Here is a 25,134-nt window from a genome sequence, read left to right as displayed (position 1 = left end):
TTCAATCTATCATTGTTTTTAAAATTATTATTATTATTATTATTACTACTACTACTACTACTGCTACTACCACCACTACTACTACTATTATATTTGAATCAAGGGGGATTCAAGACCTGGTTTTCTTATTTTTCTAGTATATTTATGTGGTAAAAAAAAAGATAAAAATTATAAATAGTGTAGATTGAGTATTTGAATTGAATTAAATATTAATTTAACCATACTGCATTCAGGAGTAAATTCAACAGTCTTAAAGGGCAGAGAGGTTCAGTACTATTAGGCATGAGTTCATTGTGTTGGATGGGCTTTGCTTATTTATTTGGTTTTTAATTAGCTCAGTGCTAAAAAACACACAAATGTTAGTCCCATTTGAAATTCAATATATGGGGCAGCCCTGGTGGCCCAGCAATTCAGCGCCACCTTCAGCCCAGGGCGTGATCCTGGAGACCTGGGATGGAGACCCACATCAGGCTCCCTGCATGGAGCCTGCTTCTCCCTCTGCCTGTGTCTCTGCCTCTCTCTCTCTTTCTGTGTCTCTTATGAATAAATAAATAAAATCTTAAAAAATAGAAATTCAATATATGTAATCCTTGGCTTAATTCAATTCCTTTATTCTTTAAAAATATCTATGAATAGCATACAAATGATAATGCTACAATGAAATAGCAATTATATATATATATATATATATATACACACACACACACACACACTTTTTATAGAGCTTTAAATACATTCTTTTCTTCTGACTTCCATAAGGTATGTGGATTTGGTACACTCAGCCAACTGTATAGATGGGAACACTATAGAGCTGAAGAAATATAAAGAGGCAAGTCTTACTTACCTAAGCTGTGGGGGAGGCCAGCAAACAATCTAAAATCTGGATTACAAACCCCATGAAGAATGAGAAGGGGATAGGCCATCACCATGGAGGAGCCAGAGGAAAGGACCAGAGGTGTTCAGAAAACACTGGACTCAATTATCTAAGACCTTTCTACCCTCTTATATTCCACATTTCTACGAAAAAGAGCTTTCAAGCATCAAACTAATTTGTTTCTGGAATGAAGTCAGTCTAGCATTTTTCCATAGAACATGCTATACAGAAAGAAAAAATCTCAAAGGATCTTCTTGGCATAGCTGCCCTGGTATTCCCCTTCACTAGACCAGGGCCAATATTCCTATTGAAGTAATAAGAAATGAATGGAATATACCAGCCTATTGACACCTCTGAGCCCCACCCCCACCCCCAGCCAAAAAAGTCCATCTCCCAGACTCCACACAAGATGGAGGCAGAAGAAGCCCACTGAAGCTCAGCTTGAGCCCATGAGCTTTCTAGAACATTGAGAAAACAAAACACAGCAGTTCCATGACTAGTTATGTGGAAGGGACCCATCTTTTTCAAAACACAGGTCTTGAGAGTGCATTGTCTACTCTTGCTTTTATTGCCTTTGTTTTCTGTGTCAAATCCAAAGAGTCATTACCAATACCGATGTCAATAAGCTTACCTCTTGTTTTCTTCTAGAAGTTTTATGGTTTCAAGTTTTACATTAAAACCTTTATCTATTTTTAGTTGATTTTTGTGTATGGTAAAAATAGGGGTCCAATTTCATTTTTTCACATGTGACTACCTGAAAACAGGATATGGAGGGGATGCCTGCACTCCCATGTTCATGGCAGCACTATTCACAACAGCCAAGATATGGAAACAACCTAAATGTCAACCAACAGATGAATGTATAAAAAGAAGGGATAGATAGATAGATGATAGATAGATAGATAGATAGATAGATAGATAGATAGATAGATAGATAGATAGATAGAATATATATGTATATATACACATACATATAATAGAATATTATTCAGCCATAAGAAGGAACATCTTGCCATTTGTGACATGGATGAAATGTGAAGGCATTATGCTAAGTGAAATAAGTCAGAGAAGATAAATGCTGCATGGCATCATTTATATGTGGAGTCTAAAGAAAAAAAGTCAAACTCATGGAAACAGAGAAAAAGTAGAAAAGTGGTGCCAGAAACTAGGGGGTAGGGAAAACAGGGAAAGGTTGGTAAAAGGATACTAACTTTTAGCTCTAAGATGAATTAAGTCTAAGGATCTAATGCAAAACATGGTAACTGCAGTTAATAACACTGTGTTATATAACTGAAATTTGTTAAGAGAGTAGTAGTGTGGTGTATAGATAGATTGATGATAGATGATAGATAATGGATAGATAGAGAAAAGTGGATTGTCTTGCTCCTCTCTCTCTCATGTAAGCAGGGATCTGAAAGGATTTACGTGTACTCTGCATGAGAAGCATAATCCTAATCTATCAAGGTCACCTTTGGAAAGACATCTAGGTTACTTGCTATTTTATGCCATTGTGTTTTTGTTTTTTTACAGAGAATATAGTACCTTCACTTACTTTCTTCATCACCTAGCTAACTCCTATTCATCCTTCAAAACTCTACTAAAAAATTACAGGTTCCAGGACTCCCTTCCTAATGCCTAATCTGACCTGTCTGGTTTGGATGTACTCAGTTTTATTTTATAACTTCTGTCACGAGATCCTATCTATCTACGTGCTCCTCTCACACTCTTGGCTCTAGCTCCAGGAGATGCAGACCTTGTCTTACTTCTGTCTGCCAGCAGGTTTCCAGGGCCTGTTTATAGTATATGTTTCATATGCTTTCTTTCACTGATTCATTTATTGAGTAATTGAGCAATTAGTTGATTGATCTCTTTTAGTTGCTTAGAGACCTTTTATTCTCATTCAAAGCTCTCAAGTACTTTTTGAAATGCTGAAGTAAGTGTAGGTCACTCTGTCAAGTTTCCAAGTGTTCTACTTTGATCCATCTATACTTGCCAGCCAGATTCTGCAGAAGGACAGCTGGTTTAGTGGCTCCAGTAAATGCTATTATTCTTCACAACGCTGGTAATAAGCAATATTTCTTCAAGCTCTGCACTTCTTTCCAGGCTTACTTTCTCATCCCTAATGCATCAGGATTTTCCACCTCAACTGGCTGCTCAGAACCCTGGGGTTCTGCTTCCAGCTCTATGACTAACTACTAGCCATATGACCCAGGGAATGTCACTTTCCCTTTCTGAGCCTCATTTTCCTTCATCATAGAATGGAAAATGACAGTCTATCATTGAATCAAAGTCTAGATGCCTGGCCATAGAGGGGGAACTAAGGATGCTGTCTTAATGTAGAGTGAGGGGCTAGAAAATTTGGGGAATATGAAATGTGCAGTCTGAAACCTGTACTCCAATCTCATCTTCCATCTTCATTCCTGTCAATCATCTAAGTCTGTTTCTCTGTTGAAGACAATACATTATCTCTCTGATAGGGCTGTTGTAAATCAAAAGGGATAATGTGTGTGAAAAAGCTCTGGAAACTGAAGTTCTACAATCACTATGATCTCTCTAAAGCAAACCATACATATAAAATGAGGGCTTTCAAGTCTTAAATCATCATTTACCAAAGTGCATTCCATGCGCTTGGTTCTGTGAGGTATTTACAGGAGTTAAAAGGTGAGGAGGTAGGGAAAATAAGGTTCTGTGGACAAATCAATTAAAGAAACAATGGGATGACAAAATCAAATGAGGTTTCTTTACCAAGGAGGGCTCTGCTTTGACCAGCTATCATGTACTGTGAGTCTGAAAAGGGGAACTTATTTTTGCAAGGTTTCCTGATCTCTTTTGTCCACAGACCCTTTTGCTTTATGGAGCATCAATTGAGCATATTTTGAGGAATGCTGTGTTAAATGAAAGGAATGACATGATGTGGGAATTTTGGATGCTGCTAGGGGCTTCAGAGGAGATACTTTGAGAAGATGAGAGGAACTTTCAGCTTGTTTCTGTTTCTGTCTCAACCCTTTGGGAAGCCAATCATAAGCTGTGGAATGCTAAGGGGGGTTATGACTTGGAGTCAGTACCCCTGGAGTGCAACCCTAACTCTGCCACCAACTCCTGGTGTTACCTGGGACCATTTTTTGAGGCTCACTTTGCTCATGTATAAAATGCAGGGCTGGATGGCAGAAGCATCAGGATCACTAGAGACTAGTCACATATGCCTGGATCACTGAAACAAAGTGCTTGCTGAGGGAAAAGAGAAGGAATAACAAGGCAGCGTGCATATTTGATGTCACAGAAAAACCTAGCAATGCCCAGCTCTCAGATAATTGATTTGGGAGCAGGTCATCTGGAACTCAAAGTTCACTGGTAATAGTGCCCTAGAAAGTAGAAAGTGAGGTAAGCATGCAAGCAGCCTATGCAAGAAGATTGCTGACAGGGGAGGAACCTTCTTGGCTAGCTACCCATCTTACCTCCTAGCACTTTAAGTACGAATTAGAAATCACTTATTCTGAAGCTATGGTTTCTTCTCAGGCTGCCTCAGTATTTACACATGTCCCACACACACCACATTCACCAGCTGAATGTCCACAGTCTGTCAGACACCAGGGAAGTCAGGGTCTGATAGCCTCCCAATACTCAGGGCTGCATTAACGCTAGACCACACAGAGAAAAAGCTCAGCTCACTATTCACAGCCATGCTCTTGAAACACCAGATTTATAATGTGTGGAAGTCTTTCCCAAAGTTTCACGTTTGCATTTTCTACTAGTAATCATTTGAAAGCATTAGCTGCAAAGCAAAGAAAACCCAGAGGCTGGATGGAATTCAAATCCATTTGATTCAACAAGTGCTTTCTGAACATCCAGGAAGCAAACTGGTATCTTCTCTGCACGGAGCAGAGGGTAATGGGGAACTTCCATTTATCAGAGTTATCAAGACCTATTACCTTCCTGACATAGCTGTTCTCTTTAATCCTCACTGTGAAGCATTTGGTGACACCATTCGACAGGTAAAGGAGCCTGAGAAGAAATGGCCCCAGTATCACAAATAAATAGAGAATCCAGAATTTGATTCTAATATCTGTCTGATTCTAGAGTCTGAGTCTATTTCCACTAAAACCAAGCTGCCTTACTAGTTATAGATGATAAATAAAGAATTGTGATCCTCAGGAACTGATGAGAGTATGGAGAGGTGAGAAAGGACATATAAGGCAGAATGGTGAGAGATGCACAGAACTAAGAATCAGAAACTGTGTGTTCGTCCACTGTGATCTCTGAGAAAACAATAAAACTCAATGTTTGTACACCTATTTCTATTTTTAAGACCAGTTTACAAATACACATATTGATCTATTTTCTACTTCACAGAGTCATAGAACTTCAGAGTATGATCTTACAAGAGGCCATGTAGATCATCTTGTTTAAGTCCATTCTTTTACATATAAGAAAATGGATCTTTAGAAACTGTAAATACTTGCCTTGGGTCATAAATAGTAAAGTAACCACAAAAGTTGGCCTAGAACCTTTTACCCTGCTTCTTAGTCTACCACATATCTCATTGCACTGCTGCTCAACCTTTTAATGAGTCCAAGAGAGTGAGTGTTTCATTTATTCATCCATCTCAGTCCAACCATCCATCCTCTATCCATCTGTCTTCCAGGTACCCTCCATCCCTCCACCCACTATCCATTTATCCATGGGTTTGTCCTTCTTTCTAGTCAACTTTAGCCAAGTATTTACTCTAAGCAAGGTCCCAAACCATACCCAAGTTTTCAAGCTTCCTGCCTGTTCCAGTAGCATAATTTTACCTCTAGACACAGTTTAAGAGTGAACCTGTACCAGAATTCTACTCCATTGAAGAAGGCTACATATCCAAGTGTTACTTTTTTAAAAAGAAGAATAATATTCCAGATGGGAGAAAGGTTCTCTGGGGCTTGGACTTGCCATTATTTTCAGACTGAAGTGCCCAGAGGCATTCTGATATTGAACTGATGGCATATGCATGTATTTGAGCTAAAGATTATGGGAAAGTGGTGGTCTGATATTTGGAAATTACTCAAAAACTGCAGCCCTAGCTGTTCTGAAAAAAAAATATATTTTCCTCATGAAAGCAATAGTACAATTTCATTTAAAGTATATAATGCAAATGCTGGTAAAATTTTGGCCTGATTATATTTATCCATTCACAAATATTTGTTGAGCACCAATGATGCATTTTTATTTGTGTTTACACTTAATGCTTGCAATAAGTTTATAAGGTAGATATTAACATATTCTTCACCTTCAATTTATGGATGCAGAAGCTGAACTCAGATAGGTATGTACCTTTTCCAATGTCACACAGATAGTTAGTTAACAGAGCCAAGATTTTTACCCAGGACTCTTGGGTTTCAAAGCTCATACTAGACTAAGCTGCTTCCCCCAAACAATTTACAGTCCAATGGAAGAAGGAATAATTCCTTGTTGTGAGGCTCAGAGAAGGGCTCACAAAACAGAATTCTCACCAGAAAAAGTAGAGGTCTGAATGTGGAGAAAGCCAAAAAGAGCATCTCCAAGAAGAGATACAGCTTGAGTAAAGCTAGAGAAACAAGGAAGCATGGGCCAAGTTTAGGAAATAAGTGGGCTGTAGTGATGGACCACTGAGCTGGAAAGAAGTAGGCTAGGTTCATTTTGTACATGATCTTAATCTTAGGAGAAATGGGGTGCCACTAAAGGTTGTTGAGCAGGAAGATGATGCAATAAAATCTGCACTTTTAGGACACTCAGTCTGCTGGTTAAATAGTTTGAAAGTTGGAAGAAAGAGGACCATTTAAGAGGGTAATATTTGAGATACTCCTCTAGAAAATAGGGAATGGTGGAAAGAAAGAAAAAGAAAGAGAAAAATGTGAAGAATGCTAAAGAGATTAGATATATGGGCAGGTGGGTGGGTGGATGGATGCATGAATAGATGAATAGAATGGGTGGATAGATGGATGGATGCAATAGATGGGTGGGTGGATGTATGAATGGGCAGATGGACAGGCAGATGGGTGAAGGGATGGTTACTTGTGTTTATGCTGGAATTTCCCTATAAGAATATAATTCCCTTCCTTTGAACTCTACCTACAGCATGTATAATCTGGGGCTCTTCCTCTAATGAGACTTCAATAACAACCATAAACTGTAGACCTAGCAGCTTCTGCTTCATTACACTTTCTGGGCAGAAGGGCCAGAACATGGAAACCTCTCCACTTATCCACCTGTATATCATCTTGAGATTCTTCTGTCAAAACCATGATTTCATCATGTTTTCCTCCATTGCCAACATGACACAAATGTTATTTGTGCTGTCATTCATGATATTTCCTGAGTACTATACTAAGAGTATGATATATCTGTCATCTATGGAAACCCTAAACTTTGCTATGAGGCTTAATTTGGTTTGAACCTGGCCAAACCACTTTACTGTGTCACCTTGGACAGGTAACTTAATTCCATTCAAATTATCTATAAAATGGTGATAACACTCTAATTCACAGGGATGTTATGGGAATTCAGCAAAGACAGGTAAAGTGGCCAGTACATAGTAGATTCCCAATAAATGGAAACTATATTATTAAATACAATTTTCTAATTTCTATAATGGAGTTTCTGTTAACTGGAGTTAATGGAGTTCTTGTTAACACTTTCTTCTTTCTCAAGGACCATTTGGTTTCCAATTTCCCTTAAGTAGAGACTCCTGTGATATTTTGTACATATTTTGCACATCTGAAAAATTAGTGCACTCCACACACTCTCTACCACATATCTACAAATTTAATGCTTTTTTTTTTTCAATATTGATCCCTCTCATCTCCAGTTCTTTCTCTATCAAGGTAAATTCTCATTGTTTGGTTAAGATGCCATACAACTCTCAACAGAAGAATTATAGTTCTAGCTTCCCTAAGTGTTCTACAATGAATTAGGTCACAACTGTATCCTTAGCACTGACATCAAGGGGAAATGCCATAGTTACCAGAGTTTGCAAGAGGCAATGCCATAACCAGGCATCGTCTGTCTGCAAAGGGCTGGCATCTACACCATTTGTCTTCCTCCATCATACTGAAGAACACCACAATAATGAAAAAATGGAACAACCTAAAACATGGCAATAGGAAGGTAGCACAGACTGAGTGAAACTGCCCCCTTTTGTTCATGCTCTTCCCTCTGACCAGTTGTGATTCCTCTGGCTTCTCTGGCTCCCTTCAGGAGTTCACAGGGGAACTGAAAAACTTTCCAATATCCCCATTTTGGCATTTCCCCATTTAACACCTGTCTTCCCACTGGCCTATGAGTCCACAAAGGAGGACACTATGTTTATCTTACTTATCTCGTGTCCCCAAGGTCTAGCAGAATTTCTGGTAAATGGTCAAGTCTCAGCATGTATTTGTTAAATAAATGAATACATGATTGACTGAATGAATGGAAAAGTGATTCCTGAAGGAGACAGTTAAGCAAACATATAATTCCAATGTTGAGTGCTATGCTAGAAGGAAATATAAAGCACCAAGGGAGCCCAGCAGAGGGTTACTGGAATGCTATGGAATGATAATAGAAAGGTATTTTAGGCAGAGGGAGTAGCCTGCACAAAGGGGCAGAGATGTGATATGTATAACATGGACATTCAGAAAATGACAATTCATTGGAACTCAAGAAAGTACCTTCCACCTTCTTTCTTGGTTGACTTTCCTACTTGGATTCACACAACTCCAGTCAAACATGCTTCCACTCAGTTCTCAAAACATGTCTGGCTCATGTCAGACCCCATATCATTGCTCATGTTCCCCTACCCCTGTCTGCCCATCTAAATCTTGACCAGTCTGCATAAGCCAACACCATCACCATTCTTTCAGAGCCTCCTTTATCAGCTCTATGTCCTGGGTGGCGTGGCCTGGATCCCTCCTTCACATAGTTGGCTAGTCCACAGCAGGGTGGAACACTCACTATCTTCATCTGCCAAGCTCCCACTGCACCTCATCTCTCCTTCTGCTATGGGCTGCCCTTCATCCTGCAGTCAGACACCAGGAAACAGAAATATGATACCAGGGGCGTTAAGCTGGTGTTTCAGAAAACAGTTTTCATGGAACAGTGAGCTAAGCATATGATCTTTAAAAGGAGGGTTTCCAGATGAACTGTTAATTCCATTTTTAATTTCTTTGAGGTTCCCTCAGGGACTGAGTGATGGTGTTTTGTTTCTGAATGAAGGAAATGGAGTTTCTTTCTCCTTGATCTGGAGGAGATGGGAACTGCCATTTAAATCACCTTCTCCTTCCTGGCCCACATGAGAGCAGAAATTGGAGTTTTTGAATACAAAGGGGGAGATTTCCTTGGACCTAACCCTTTGCTTCCTTTCATTCCCTGGGTCAAGGAAGAAAATGAAGGGAAGCTAATCTTAAAATATTTTTTTTCTGTCCTCCTTACCTGTTCAATTTCAGAGAAGCTTCCTCTGCCTGCCTAATTCCTTCTCATGCTCCCACCTCCCTTTACTTTTCCTGGTTGCCCATCTGTGCGGAAATCACCCTCCTCTCTCTACAGCCAGAGCCTTTTTTTAACGCCTCCATCTTAACAGCTCTCATAGCCTGAGTTTAATAAGACTCCATTGTCTGCTCTTCTGATCAGGAGAAGAGCCATGAGCTCAGAAAGACCCTGGTTCTCAAAGTGGGCCCTGGAGGTGTAGCCTCAGTATCACCTGGGAGATTTGTTGAAAATGTAAATTATTGCTGTTCTCCCTTCTCAAACCAGCTTCCAAAAAGACCTGAGTCAGAAACTCTGGTGGTAGGCCCAGCAATCTGAATTTTAGCAAGCCCCCTAGGAAATTTGAAAGCCTGCTAAAGTTTGAGGACCATTGCTATAGGGGAAGGAATCGGAAACTATTCGTATCTAGTAGAATTCTGCCCTCAGTAAATGTTTTGCTGAACAGAATTATTTAATGATACATCCCCTAACATGCTACTACTAATAATCTACAGTGGAAAAGAAGGTAACGTGAAGCATAGAGATGAGCTGTGTACACAAAACTGGCCCACTTCTCACCCTACTGGTGCATGTTAAACCATCATAAAATGCTTAGAAAGATCATTCCAGATAACAGTAGGTGTTCATTCCAAATCAGTTGATAACTGCTTTGTTTCTGAGACTTCCTGGAATATTGATTGCCCACAATTCTTTAGTATTAAAATAGGGTGGCATTTGGTTGGACAGTTCTGCAACCTCTGTTTGCATGGATGCACTGTCCGGCAGACTGAGGATGGAGGCTGCTGCACCCCAGAGCCCTGGTAGAGGAGACAGGCAACAACAGTGCTTATTATTGTATGGACCCAACATAAAGCAGGTCAAAATCCTGTTCCCTAGAACACAAAAACTACCTAGAATAAGAGCCTGAAATAACATAGCTCTCCTATAAGCTATTATACTTTTCTTCCAATATCAACACTGCAAAGGGTTTCACTTTACTTCCCTTCCTTATGAAAGACTCATAGCATCAAAACAAAAGGTAACAGCCCCCAACCTAGAGCCTTTCTACTGCAGGTTGTCCCTGATAGTACCATGTATCTATAAATGTATTTTTTTTACACAACCAGATTTTAATCACGCAAATAGAATGCTGTCCTGCCAGAGCATTTCTTTTCTCCTTACTGCTTTTTCCTCCCCATTGAATTCCTTCCTTCCATTTAGTTGCATTTTACTTCTTCAAGGAGGGTCAGTGCATTTTAATCACAATGTACATTGGCTTGCTGGAGCTATTGATGAAAGAACTCAAAGCTCAGCCACTCGGCTCATTTAGATGTGAACTACCAAGTTCAATGAAAGAAGCAAAGGGCAAAATGAAATTACACAGCCTTTTGGCTGATCTCCCATTTCTGTGTATAAAGAGTCATGGGATGGCCTTCAACGCCCCAGATTCTGGAACAATAGTGCCCTAGAAGGAGTTCATATAATATTAATAGCATATTATTGAGTGAGATAAATATAAAATCCAAATTTTAAAAAGAAAACTGACTTGGCAAGGAAAGATGATCAAAAGTCCTTTCTTATTTCAAAATAACAATCATAGCAAAGAATAACTAACATTTGTACAGTACTTTATAGTTTATCAAATGCTCCTACATCCATTAAGTCAGTTAACCAGCATGGTCATTATGGACAGCTGAGATTTATACAGAGCTTACGATATGCCAGGCGTTGCGCCGAATGCCTAACGTGGATTATGTAACTTAGTATTTGTAGCAACTCTCATGTAGGCTCTCATTTTACATGCACCAAGACTGAGGTTAGGTGACCTACACTAGGTCACACAACTGGGAGGTGGTAAATCTAAGATGTGAGCCCAAGCACACTGATGCTACACTATTAGCAGCATCATCTATGGGAACAAGACTTAGGCACTACTAAGTTAGCTGTTATGGCCAGGACCACCCAGCAGTAAGCAGTAGAGCCTCAAGTAAGAACCCAAGTGTCCTCATTCCCAGTTCTGGGCTAGCCCCTGCAACCTCTTCATACCTTGTCCACAAACAGGCCCAAGCCGAGAGTCCTCACTGCCAACCCTCCACAGACAGAGCTCCTTGTGGGTAGTTGAACTTCCCTTCCATAATTAACACAGGAAAAAAAGAAGGAGGCAAAATTGTGAAGAAAAATAAATAAGTGCCACTGAAAAAGAACATAAAAGAGAAGCAAAGCAAAAGTCCGTGAGGAAGTGAGTTCTCAGAGTACAGCGGGAGACTCTGAAGACAGGAGATGAAATCTCTGTACTTGCTAAATCCAGAAAGACCACACTGTACTAAAGAATGGAGCTGGCCCCAACGAGCTTCCCATACCAAGAAATGCCATTGCAGACATTCCCTCCCAGCAACGTGTCCTTCTGTGGGAGCGTAGAAGAACAAGCAGACTTTGGCATGGCTCCCCTGACCTCTGGAGTGTGGACTCTTTGAGGGCAAGGTCTCTGCCTATAGCTGCAAGGCCTTGCACAATGCTTGGCACATTTGGAGCTCCCAAAAAGTTATGTTGAATGGAACTTTGCAGAATGTAGCCGTTACTGTCAGCAAGACATGATGCTTTCACTTCTCTGCCTCAGTGTCTCATCTGTAAAATGGGGACAATGAAAGCACCCCCTTTACAGGACTTTCCTAAAGATTACATATGATATAAACATATCATAATCTGTTTATGAGGCATACAGCACATTGTCTGGCCCTAAGTGGGTGTTCCATAGCTGCTGGTTGATGCTGTTGAAGTTAATACTGGCATCAAATGAAGACATGTCACTATCCAGTACAATTACTTAGACTACCTAGCCCAGTTTACTCATCTTACAGATGAGGAACTGAGGTCCAGAGAGGGATGGGGCTCTTTCAAAGACACTCAGTGTTTAGCAAGGAAGGAAAAAGAAAACCAAGTCTACCTATAACCTCCTCATGCAATGACTGTTTCCACTGGCATGCTTCATTGATCTAAAGAGTAGAGTTTAGGTAGAAACATCTGGCTTCCTATCTTGGTCTGGGAGGGCAGCGGGCTGAAGGAGATGATTCATAATCAAAGCCAATAACTTTAATTGAGAACCTATTATATGCTAGATATTTTCACAAATACTACCTCATTTGCTGCCCAGACTAAGACTGCAAAATGCAGGCATAATTGTCAAGTCCATTTTGCAGCTGAGGAAACTGAGGGCTAGATATACTAAATTAAAAGGCTACCCAGTCAACTATCTAGGAAGTGCTAGATTGCAATCTAGGTCAACCTCACTCCAAAGCTCAGGTTCTTTCACTAAGACCCCTATAGCTGGAGACTAAAAAAATAAAAGAAAAGAAAAAAAGAAAAGAAAAAGTCAAGTCAAAAGTGCCAAAGAAAGTTACTATTCTTTTTGTTCCCAACATAAGTAGAGTTTGAAGTTCAGGAAGCCAGGGAAAGTATAGAGTCATCACATCCACAAAGTGGCCTCCCCAGCACAGGGAAAACTCCTGATTCTGGGACCAAGCTCGTGTGCAGGCTGACTGCCTATCTGCAACACACCTGCCACCATCACCAACCACACGCACTAGTCTGATTGCCTTTTGCCAGGACTATTGCCTGTTGCCTACATGGCCTCCTTATTGTACTCTCTCACCCCTATAGAGCATTTTCCATATGGTGGCCAGAGTGATCTTTTCAAAACATACATCAAATTATATTATTCCTTTGCTTAAAACTGAGAGTGGCCTCCTACTCTCTCAGAATAAATTTTGAGCTCTGTATCATGGCTTTGCAAGGTCCTACAGGATGGAACCTCTACCTATCTCTCTGACTTCATTTGCTACCTCTTTCTCCCTGTGCTTGACACTTAGACCTCTAACCTTTCTTCTGAGCATCAAATAGACCTCTTTCTCTCCTGTCTCAGGGTACCAGATGTTCCACTGTTTGGAATGCTCCCCTCCCACTTCTTCTCATCATTTAGGTCACAGCACAAATGTCTCTTCCAAAAAGAGTTCTTCCTCACTCTAATAGCAGTGGCCTCCACCCCGTTACTCCCCATGACATCACCTCTTTCATTTTCTGTGTTGCATTTCTCACCAACCGAAAGCATCTTGTCTCTTCGTCTACTTATTCATTCTCTGTCTCTCTCTGGTCAGCAGGCAGTAAGGACCTAGAGTTCCAAGTTTTATGAATAAATCAATGTGAGCAAGAAACTAATAGTGGCTGCCTCCACGGAGGAGTAAGAACACAGGTCCTGATGATAATGGCTGGGGAGATGAGGGCTACTCTCTGCAGAGAAAAGAGACTTTCTTCCCTCTGTCTTACAAATGGGTGGTGATGGGGAAGTTTGCTATTTTTAATACTGTTTAGGAGAGACACATAGCAGGGAGGAAGCCATCAACTGTCTACCCTTGGTGATAGTTACCCTGACAGCAGCTGCTATGGATACATTTCCTGAATACTAAACTGGGTTCATACAGGGCTTTGGATCCCAAATTTGATGAGAGTCGTACTCGGGCCCTGAACCATCAACCTGACATAGCTCAAACAGTTCCCCAGGGCAAACTAGCACCTGGGGGAACCTTGAGTAGGAGGTAGAGTGTTGAAACCAACAGCTGCATGCAAGCATACACTCTGCTACAAAGTGGGAGGTGATCTGTACCAAAGAGAAAGTTTTCATGAAGCTTACCCTTTTGCTTCATGTAAAAGCCACCCTGTACTCACTGTTTTTGTTTTTTCTGTTTTTCTTTTGGGGGGGGGGGCAAGCTTTTATTAATCAGTATGGGTTTAGTCTTAAAATAGTTCTGAAATCAAAGTAGCTAACATAAAGGATAATAGAAAGAGGAACAACTCCTTTTATAGCAGTACGAAGTCAACTCTCCCTGGTTATGCTTTCAGCCACAAAGAAAGGTTAAATGCTCTTCAGGGGAAAATGGCTACTCAAATATCAGGGGAAAGAGCCAATGACCAAAGAGCTTCCATTTATTGAAGGCTTGCTATGTACCAAGCATTTTAAATGTATTACCTTTAAAACCTAGGTATCCCTGTAAAATAAGTAGTAGTGATCCCATTTTATAGATAAACAAAGAAAGTCTCAGACAAGCTTATAAACTTCCCCATGCTTAATAGCTTGGAGGTTGCGGAGCCAAGATTTCAATCCATGTATACCTGGCTCCAGGCCCATGCATTTTCCTCTATACCCCCCGTCTTGGTCCATTCAGGCTGTTATAACAAAATGCCACAGATGGGTAGGTTAGACACTACATATTTACTGCTCATAGTTTTGGAGGCTAGAAGTCAAAGATCAGGGTGCCAGTATGTCTAGGTTAGGGTCACAGACTTCTCATTGTATCCTCACATGGTGGAAACTCTCTGGAGCCACTCTTAGGAGGTACTAGTCCTACTCATGGGGTGGAACCCTCTTGACTAACTCTCCCAAAGTCCTCACCTATTAATGTTATCACCTTTGATGATTAGAATTCCAACACACCAATGGGGTGGGGGGTGGGACACAAACATTCAGACTACCATAGTACTCACTAAGCTTCCAAGGGCTCAGACTTGCAGCCTCTACATGACCATATAAAACCCAAAAGCAATGGCCAAACTAAAGAATACAGCAGTTAGTGAAGCGTCCCCTTTGTCTGATCAAGGAAGCTTCCCAGGTCTCTTCTATCCTCTGTTCACAGCCAAGCTTCTCCCCCCCAGAACAGTACTTTACCAAAAATAACTCCATGACAGGCTAAAATTGAAAAAGGAGCACAGATAAAATGTGGCAAGTTGCCCAAAGGGATTTCCTTCTGGACTCTCACTCTCCAAGGCAGTGGATTTGCCTTTAGGTAAAATACAGACATGTAAAGTTAAGAAAAAGGGGGATTTGGGGTGGGAGGCCTGCTTTGCTATACCAAATAGGCCCAAGGTAAGCCTCTCTAAGTCAACCAAAAAGTCTCAATTCTCTTGAAAATCTGTATAAGAGAAAATGATAATGCCTTCAAGGCCATCAGAACAGTCTATAACCCTGGCCAGAACACACTGCCTTACGAGCTCATTCACTCATTTGTGCCTTCTTTCAGCAGACGGTTCCTGAATGCCCACTATGTGAAAGGCATCAGGTAGACACCGAGGATAAGGAAGGAAATAATTTGCAACTCCTTTCCCCAGAGAGTTCATTCCAGTAAGGAAGACAGACAAGCAAATGCACAGTTCAATATAGCTGGATAAAATGGGAAAAGAGGGATCTTGGAGGAACAGTTGGACAAAGAAGCAAACAAGCATCACTGTGGGGGGAGATGGATTTCTCAAGCTGGGTTTTAAATACTATGCAGGTATCTGTTGGAGATGTGAGAAGCAGGAGGATATCCCAGGAGGAGAGAATAGGGTATGCAAAGGTATGGAAATCAGAAACCGGGTTGATATCAGGGTGAAAATGACTCACCAGTGCAAAGGTTTGGGAGGGGACAGGGAGAAGGTCATAGTGCTCTTCTATCCATTTCCATGTCACCTAGGGCTGCCCTGATGAAAAAGAAATTCTTACCAGGCCACAGAGGGACATGCTGTAGTCCCCAGTCTGCGGGGTAGACCTCCATCATCCCTGTATTCCTCACCATGTATATGGACTGACTGAATCTCGGGCAGGCATCTGCCTAAAGACTTCACCACAGTCTCATCAGAGAGAAAATGAGAGAAGTGTCAGGGTGAATCTGAATCCCAAACAAAGCCACTAGGAGTGGGAGGGAGAAATGGGGACTGGAGAAGTAGGTGAATGCTATCACCTACTGCCACATCTTGCACAGTTCTTGGCTCTTTTAAGCACCATCTGCATAGCTTAGGAACCTGTAGGAAATATTTGCCTCTCTCTTCTCAATTGTAAAGTGGGGAGAATGATGCTTATTGCACATTAAAATGACACAAGACTGATCATGTTCATGCCTGTTGCAGTGTCTGACACAAATCATTTCCTTGGTATACACGTTAGTCCTCATTCCCTTCTCCTTAATTAAACCACCATTCACAATGGCCATGCAAGACAATATTGCCAATTTCTCCTATTGTTCTTGTTTTTTTTAGATTTTATTTATTTTTTTAAAGATTTTGTTTTTTTATTTGAGAGTGTGTGAATGAGAGAGAGTGCACAAGCAGGGGGAGGGGCAGAGGGAAAGGGAGAAGCAGACTCCCCACTAAGGAAGGAGCCCAATGTGGGGCTCAATCCTAGGACCCTGGAATCATGGCCTGAGCCAAAGCAGACTCTTAACCAACTGAGCCACCCAGGTGCCCCTATTTGTTTATTTTTAAGAGAGAGTGATAAAGTATGCAAGCATGGGGGGAGAATCAGAGGGGGCGGGAGAGCAAGAGGAAAAGAATCTCAATCAGACTCTCTGCTGAGTGTGGAGCCCCACACAGCCCCACACACCCCTGAGATCATGACCTGAGCCAAAACCAGGAATCAGACACTTAACTGACTGAGCCCCTCCTATTATTCTTTTTTTTAAAATATTTTTTTTATTTATTCATTGGAGACACAGAGAGAAAGAGGCAGAGACACAAGCAAAGGGAGAAGCAGGCTCCATGCAGGGAGTCTGATGCGGGACTCGATCCCAGGACCCTGGGATTATGCCCTGAGCCAAAGGCAGACACTCAACCGCTGAGCCACCCAGGCGTCTCCCCCTCCTATTATTCTTAATAAGGCATCCACAATGTATATACACTATTTTACAGTTTTAAAAGCACTTTAACATCTGTTAGCTGATACAATGATCTCAGTAGCCTTCCCAGCTAGACAGAAATAGTTACTTCTATGATACAGGTGAGGAATAAAAGGACTTGCCCAAATTCACACCCTCATCAAGTGGCAGAGGATAAGCATGTAGGCTTATTTTTCATCTACAATGCCCAATTCCTTTCAACTGTAGGGCATTGCTTCTCTGAGTATTCTTCTAGGAAGACTGAAAACATTAACTTGGCAGCCATTAGAACAAAGCCCACCTTACTAAATGTTATATTAGTAACAATCCTTTATGGATTGTGTTAACCTTCTCCTATGGCATGCCAAGTGCCTCTGTCAGGCTGGACGGTCCACCTGGAGATTCTAAGGACAGAGATTGGGTCTTATTCATGCCTGTACCACCATTCCTGTCAGATAAGACAAGCTCAATGCATGTTTGCTGTATGCATGGATGGATTCTGTAGGCACTTAATGATTTACACTCTTCATCTTATTATTTGATTTTCCAAAAAGCCCCAGAACATAAAGGAAAGCTGATATCATTATCTTCATTTAACTAACGATGAGATGCAGGTCACACCAAAGCTGCTATCATTTTCTTTCTTTTAAAAAGTATAATGGACTCATACTCCCTCCTGGAGCAGAACCCAGCTGAATTCTACACTCTGCTCTTGGCCCTGGCACATAGTCTGCTTAAAAGCCAAGATAGACAGTTTTGTTATCTTTCATATCTTACAAAATACATCAAATTCTGAAAAACTCTGTGGTAATTAGACCAAAAAGAAAAAGGCAGGCGGGGGGGTGGGTGCTAAAGCTGAATCTTTCAACCTGGAATAATTGTTACATTCCTATTCTTTCCCTTTCTCACCTCCTTTTGGTCTTCATTGTCTATAATGTGAAATATTCATTTTCCTCCACAAAAAGAATCCACTTCTTATAGAATAGAACTGACAGGCTTGTGGGAGGCTTGCTCTCTACGTTAACCCTTCCTGCTGGGTTTTGCAGCACACAGCTTTTCCCAAATGGACTCAACCACCTGCCTCTCCTCTAGCACCCTGAGCGTTCTTCTGAAATGTGGAGTCTGATGATGCCTCTTCTCTACCAGGACCACTGAGCTCCCCAACAAATGCTGCAAACATTGTCTAACCTGCCTCTCAGGGTATCCAAACTCTCTATCCTACTTATGTTTGCAGGCCAATCTCCCAAGCTTCCTCTCCATGGGCTTTGCATTCTACCAAACTAGAATAGTTAACCATCCCTTAAACAACTCTGCATCTCCCCATCCCATCCCCAGGCCATCACCACTACCAAGGATGAAGACTTCATTTCTAAAAATCCTCCCAATCCTTCAAGGGTTTTCCCTTGAGACCTTCTCCTGTTCCTTCCAGCAATTCATTCAACAAATATTTAATAAGAAAAACCTTAATGCCCAACAAACTATTTTCAAAGAGTTTAATATCACCTGAGAAAAAAGAGATACAAATAAGAGAAATACAACACAGTGAGGTGCTGTCATGGTGTCATCGCAAAACAATGGGTTAGCCAGTGGAGGAGGGGGAGGATAGAGAAGGGTCCATCCTGATAATTGCTGAGACTTTAATCTAGGCAGAAGGTGAGGAGGGGGGGAACAGCACCAGACTGAGTTTGAAATAGACAAGTCTTATGTAATGCCCGCCCTTCCTTCCTTCCTTCCTTCTTCCTTCCTTCCTTCCTTCCTTCCTTCCTTCCTTCCTTCCTTCCTTCCTTTCTTCCTCAGATATTTATTCATTCATTTAGACATCGAGCTTGAATATGTGCACAGCACTGTACTAGGAATGCAGAAATGAATGTTACATGATGGTTCTCACCCTTAGAAGTTCACATTCTAGTAGGAGAGACAGAGATGTACCCACGAGGCTCGGCCATAGGTGAGAAACACTGTGCCAAGGGCTGGGGAATGAGAGGATAGTGGCTGGCTCTGCCTGGCAAAGACCCGTAAAGCTTCAGAACAGGATGATATTTGTCAAAGCTCTAAAAGGGAGAAGGAGTTTACTGGAAGGAGAAGAAAGAAAAAAAGAAAGAAAGGGAGGGAGGGAGGGAAGGGGGAAAGAAAGGGAGACTGTATCAGTCAGTCCAGTCAAGAGAAAATAACTCTCCTAATTATTTTAACATAACATTAAAAAAAAAGATGTTTAGTTTCAGAATTATTAACTAAGTGACTAAGAGATCAAAAGGAACTCTAAGGCATCCTGAAGGTAGAAGTTGCAAGAGGCAGCTATCACCCCCATACTTAAGAAACAAATGGAAACACTTAGAAACTTAGAAGAGAAGGCCCATGGGTGGGCGGTGTTAGAAAACTGAGACACTATTCAGGGCACTACTCAGCTGAGGCTGAGCCCATGGGAGGGACCCCAGGAGCTAGTCCAACTCTTGAGGACAGGCACAGGTCGGCTGGTGCTAGAGTCTCCTGAGATGTGGCCTACAACTGGGTCTGCAAGTGTTGAGAAGTGTGCAGCTACTCCAAGAAGGAACTGCAGCTTCCGAGGTGAACAAGTGTCTGTTCCTAGATGCTAACCCAGCGGCTCTAAAGCAAGGGTGATTTTTGCCTTCTGAGCATCATTGTTCAATGCCTGGAGGTATGCTTTATAGTCACCACTTGTGGGGGGATTGCTACTGGAATTTAGTAGGTGGAGTAGAAGGGTGCCGCTAAATATTCTGCAGGGTTGAGCACGTCCTCAACAAAGAATTACCAAGTTTGAAATGTCCATAGTGCCGAACTTGAGAAACCATTGTAGGTTAACAGGAAGAGGAACAAGAAGCAAGCATGGAATTAAATCTCATCTTCCCCCATCCAGCCATGGCATCTTCCTCTAGCGCTCCCTATTGGCAGAGCCTAAGAGGGAGCCAGCAGGTGGAGCAGAAATCCGGATTTGTCCCAGGCCCAGCATCACAAAGCCAAGTACAGAAAGATGGGTATGTAGCCGAAAGCCAATAAGTTAATAACTGGCACAAGCATTTTGGCCCAGGTTCTCAGAGCAAGCAAAGCCATGACGGCAGATATAGGAGTGGCATGACAGCAATGCCTAGCACATTGTAGGTGCTCAGCAGAGAGTGAGCAAACATTTATTCAGTGAATGACTTCTAGATGAAAGACTTTCAAGCTGTATGAGAATGAGCACAATGTCTCCTGACAGTGAAATTTTTTGTATCCATGAAGTTGGTATTTTTCTTTGCTTTTGTCTGTTGTCTTATAAGGAATAGAGTACCTCCTGAAATTCAGTTCTCAGAGTGTGTCAAAGGTGTTACAGTCCTTTTGTCTCATAACTGTTTTTTTTTACACAAATGAGATCATGTGACTTTCACTCATCAACAGTATCATGGAGATGTTTGCACAATATTTTTTTTTGCACAATATTAATAAAGATTTATTTAGTGCTAGTTCTACCTTATGGTATACTTTACCACTTTTATTTTACTTCAGCTGCCACCTGCTTACCTATTTTTGGATGAGAAAACTAAAGCTCAAGCAAGGTGAAGTGATTTGTCCCAAGTGGTACCTTAAGTGGAAGAGTGAAATTAGAACCCCAGAAAGGTGATTTGTGCTTGAGTTGCTCTGAGGCAGCTGATTTACTGTGTCACTTAGCCCTTCCCAATCTGGGTGTGTTTCAAGTGCAGCCAGGCTCCTATGGTGTGCTAAACCCTTTACCTTTTCCTCCCATACATTTTGTTCCCACTCACTTGTAGAATCAATGGAGCAATTCAGGGTGTTAGTTTTTCAGGAGAGAACTATAATCCAGTGAGAAACATGGAAGAGTTTATGGATGAACTCAGGCTGCATGGTCTCATACAGACAGGGTAGGGAACCCAGTCCTGAGAGGTCAGGGAAGCCTTTCTCTGGTGACATCCAAAGGAGAAGGAGGAAACAGAGGAAGGAGAGGGCAGGCTGGACAGGAAGGAAAAGCATGTGCAAAGTGCAAGATGAAACATTAAAGGCCTGCAAGCTGACCATGGAAGGGGTTTGGCTATGAGGGCAATGTAGTGGGAAGAGTGACATGTAAGAGCTGGATCAATGACTGTTGCTTATAAACCCTGTAAGTTATATGAAGAAAGTTGGACTTTATAATGGTCTAGCTAATTATGTGAGCACACCATTTTCTTGAGTTTTGGTCTCCACTGTGTAAAATGGTAGTAACAGCATCTGTTCTGTCTACCAAACGGGGCCTGAGTTGTTCAAATAAAATACAAACACACACACACACACACACGCAAACACACACATCACATGGAAATTTGCTTAGGAAACTGTCACACATTATCACTACAGCAACCCCGAGTCAGCTTCGGAAAATAGAAGCAGCAGTTTTCTCTTTCCTCCCATCTCCCTTAACCCCTGTGGAGGAAAAAGCCCCCTTTGGAAAAGAAAGACTCTCCTTAGTCCTTTGCCAAAGCTTTCTCAAGTAATAATCCATAATGCAATCTTCATTGAAATTGTATTTCAGCCCCCCTCTGCTAAAAATATAAATACATCTGACTTCAGCCTCCGAATGGCCTTTGTGCCTTCCTGCCCCTGGTGTGCGCCTTCCTAAGTGGCTGTCCTCGCCGTGGGCACCAGCCTGTGTGATAACATTATAATTTTGTGTATATTGTGCTCTCCGAGGCCATGCTGAGGCCAGCGCGAGGAAATGGCAATTGACAGCAGGGCCAGTCTTTGTGAAGATCTGTGGCTTCCTCCTCTGTGGGTTCATTTGGCTCCAGCTACTGTATTTGGGTGGCTGGCCCCAAGAAGCCATGGACACAGGCACCAGCACTCCCCTTAACTGAGTGCTTTGTTAAAAAAAAAAAAAAAGAGGCAACTTAAAATTGAGGTGTCCCAGGATAGAGAATGAATGGCTTGAGGAAAGAGGGGGTAGGCAACAACCCAGAACACAGTCATCTGGACCATATGTGTGAACTCTGAGTTGCTGGAATCCAAAACCAAATCCAGCAGAGCCTTCAAATCGCCAGGGCTAATGGTTTGCACATCATCTATTTACCCTGGATCTTTCTACTGCATTGTATAGCTCCCAACACAAATCACTTTTACGCTGCCAAGGATGCGAACATTTGAGAAATATTTATTAAATGTCCACTCTGAGCTAACATCTGTAGGCACTGAGGATAGTGATGAACAAGGAACAGTTTACCATGCAAGGAACTCACACTGGGTAAGGAGTCCATTGCACCATCAGTGCAAATGCTAGTTTCTCTCCACTGATTAAGAGAAGTTGCTAAGGGACAATGGCTCACAAAGGGTTAAATGGAAAGCTGTGTATTCTGATTATCATAGTGACTCGAATGCCAGCATTCAGAAAGGTTCCATCTCCATCTCTTTTTTGCTTTTACTTACTCTCTTCATTTGCATGGAGGAAGGAAAGCCAAAGCCTCTTACCAATTACCCCATGCACTGAGCCACAGACCCAAACGGAGCTCAGATTATCTATTTAATTCTCTAGCCTGCAAGGGGGCATTTACCTATTGTCTATGTCTTAGCCAAATGTAATGGATTAGTTCAGAGCCTGGGGGAAAAGGCGTGAATACTGTGTTTAGAAGGAAAGCTATACAGAGCAGAGATATGAGTTCAGAGGATGAATTTATAAAAGAGAAAAGTCGCATGAGTTTATAGGCAACCCCTGTGAGCTCCAGGGGCCAGGCCTGGGCTGTCCAAAGCAGCAATTTGGTCCCTGTCTCACAGACCCCTGTGCTCTGTCAAAGGCTGTCCACCCCCCAAGCTCACCCTAGATGAGGACCATCCATCACCAGGGGGATAGGGTGAGATTCAAGGGTGGGAGGACTGCAAGTCTGGCTATACCAGGATGGAGAGAAAAATCTACTTCAGCTTTGTTTCCTTAGAAACCCCTACAAGCTCAGACTGGGAAGGTAGCCACAGAACCAGAAGGCAGTACTTCTGATTCCTTCATCAAAGATCACACCCTGAAAGGAGGAAGAAGATATCCTTAAGCAGCTTAACCTTGCAGGTGATGCTGGAGAAAACAGCCTCCCGTAGAGGTCCCAAGAAGGTGGTCTGGGTCCTGAAGCAGGGCAGCCACAGGCAGGCAAGCAAGTCAAATCTGTAAATGCATGAGTGAGAAGCCCTGACAATTAATAAGGGAGTGAAAATGTTCTGATGGAATATTCAGATGGAATGAAAGTTCCCATAGAAACCCCTTTGTGAATAACCACAAAATAATCATATGACCTTCAGTTTAAACTGGGAACAAATCTGATTGAATCTAATTCTGAAAGCATGTCAAGTTCTGGCCCTTGCTAGGCAGCTCTAGCTCTGCAACCAGAACTGACTCTCCACCACTTAATAGCTCTGTGACTTGAGGCAAGTTATGTAACTTCTCAGAGCCATATCTGTGAAAGAAAGATAATGGTCCCTACCTTAGGGTAGTATAAAGAATTAAGTGAGATAATACATGTAAAACACTTCAGACAGTGTCTGACTCACTCTAACAGTGAACAGATAAGAATTCAGTCAACAGATAAGAATGAACCATGATACATACACATGGAAGGAATCTCAGACTGTCATGTTGACCAAAAGAAGCCAGAGACAAAGAAGACTGTATAATTCCATTTACATGAGGCTCAAGAAGAGGCAAAACTACCTGGTGATCAGGATAGTGGAGACCTCTGGGGGTGCTGAGTGGGAAGGGCCATGAGTGAGACTGTTGGGATGCTGGGAATATTGTCTATTTTGCTATGCCGGTTATAGGAGCATATGCATCCACAGAAAACTCACTGTGCTATACACTTAATATTCATGTACTTCAAGCACTCTACTATTTTTATAACACACTTCATTTATTTTAGAGAGAGAGAGAGAGAGAAGAGCACGCATGCCAGTGGGGGGAAGGGGAGTGGAAGGGACAGAGGAAGAAAAAGAATCTTAAACAGGCTTCAGGCCCAATGCAGAGCCTGACACTGGGCTCAGTCTCACAACCCTGAGATTATGACCTGAGCCGAAATCAAGAGTTGGATGTTTAACTGAGGCACCCAGACACCCCTATTTTTTGACACACTAATTGTTTGAAGAAAATGTGAATAGGCCTGCTGAGTGCCTAACACAATGTCTGTCTCAGAGGAAGTATTCAATAGTGTTAATCTCACCTGAAAAATGAGTCAAAAGAGATCATCATCATTATCGTCATCATCAGTAGCAGCAACACGACAGACCCTATGGGTCACCACCATATGTGACAGCAGCTGCAGGGAGTGAAGAAAACTGGTTTGAATTTAGGGCATGTGTTGGCTGATATGCTCTGTAATGTGTTGTATCTCGAGGGTGATTATTAGAACCTTGATTCTTTCTTTCTTTCTTTCTTTCTTTCTTTCTTTCTTTCTTTCTTTCTTTCTTTCTTTTTTTAACCTTGATTCTTTCAAGCAGCACTTAGACTAATTCTTCCTGTGAGCTACACAGGAAAGTCTCTCCCATCTCTATTGCTCCGCTGAGGGTGGTGAGGGCTTGGGGAGGGGATGGTGGTGAGGTCATTTGTCCATAAATACAGCTGGTAGAGGAAGAGTCAAGAATAGAAGGCAAGTCTTTACGCACTAAGATATTTCAATCTGTTTCAAGAATTTCTTTCAAACTATTTAGAGATTCATTCCTTAGTCCTGAAAGGAGGCATAAAAACAGGTTCTTTTTTTATCTGAAGGAGTTCTTCCACGGAGAAATAGGCCTTCCAATTATGAATGGACAAAACTAAGCTTAATTGCCACTTGCAGCCTCCATGACATCCAGTGGCCATAGAAACAGGAGTGTGAGGTCTGAAGCATAGTTATTGTCATAGTTCCCTCTGTCCCAGGCTGGTGCAGTAGCAGGTAGGGTCATGGGTACAGGAGTGGTGATAGGAGTCATCTGTGGTCTCTGAAAGGCTCTGGAAGGGAAAAGATGTGGTTCTACCAGCAGATTAAAGAGCAAAGAAGGGTAGTTCCCTGTGACTTCAGGCCACTCTGGATAAAACAACATTCTGAAGACTTCTACCTTGTACCTAGCACTATTAAAGGAGGTCAGGATACACAGCAGGGTCCAAAATAGAGGCAGATCCTGCCCTCATTAGGCTGATGT

General features: G+C 41.9%; 1 protein-coding gene across 5 annotated transcripts in view; it reads right to left on the bottom strand.

Moving 5' to 3' along the window:
* The window catches only part of DAB1 (DAB adaptor protein 1), a 1,027,070-nt gene extending 1,003,902 nt beyond the window's left edge, over window positions 1-23,168 (bottom strand). For all 5 annotated transcript variants that reach the window (XM_038537411.1, XM_038537399.1, XM_038537400.1 and 2 more), the window contains exon 1: window positions 23,032-23,168. The gene's annotated coding sequence lies outside the window, so the exon portion shown is untranslated. The remainder of the gene's footprint in view (window positions 1-23,031) is intronic.
* Between the last annotated feature and the right edge of the window lie 1,966 nt (window positions 23,169-25,134).

Source organism: Canis lupus, chromosome 5 (genome assembly GCF_011100685.1).
Source record: "Canis lupus familiaris isolate Mischka breed German Shepherd chromosome 5, alternate assembly UU_Cfam_GSD_1.0, whole genome shotgun sequence".
In the NCBI taxonomy this organism is placed as follows: domain Eukaryota; kingdom Metazoa; phylum Chordata; class Mammalia; order Carnivora; family Canidae; genus Canis; species Canis lupus.
Note: the sequence above shows the minus strand (reverse complement) of the source record. Positions and strands in the feature narration are given on the sequence as shown.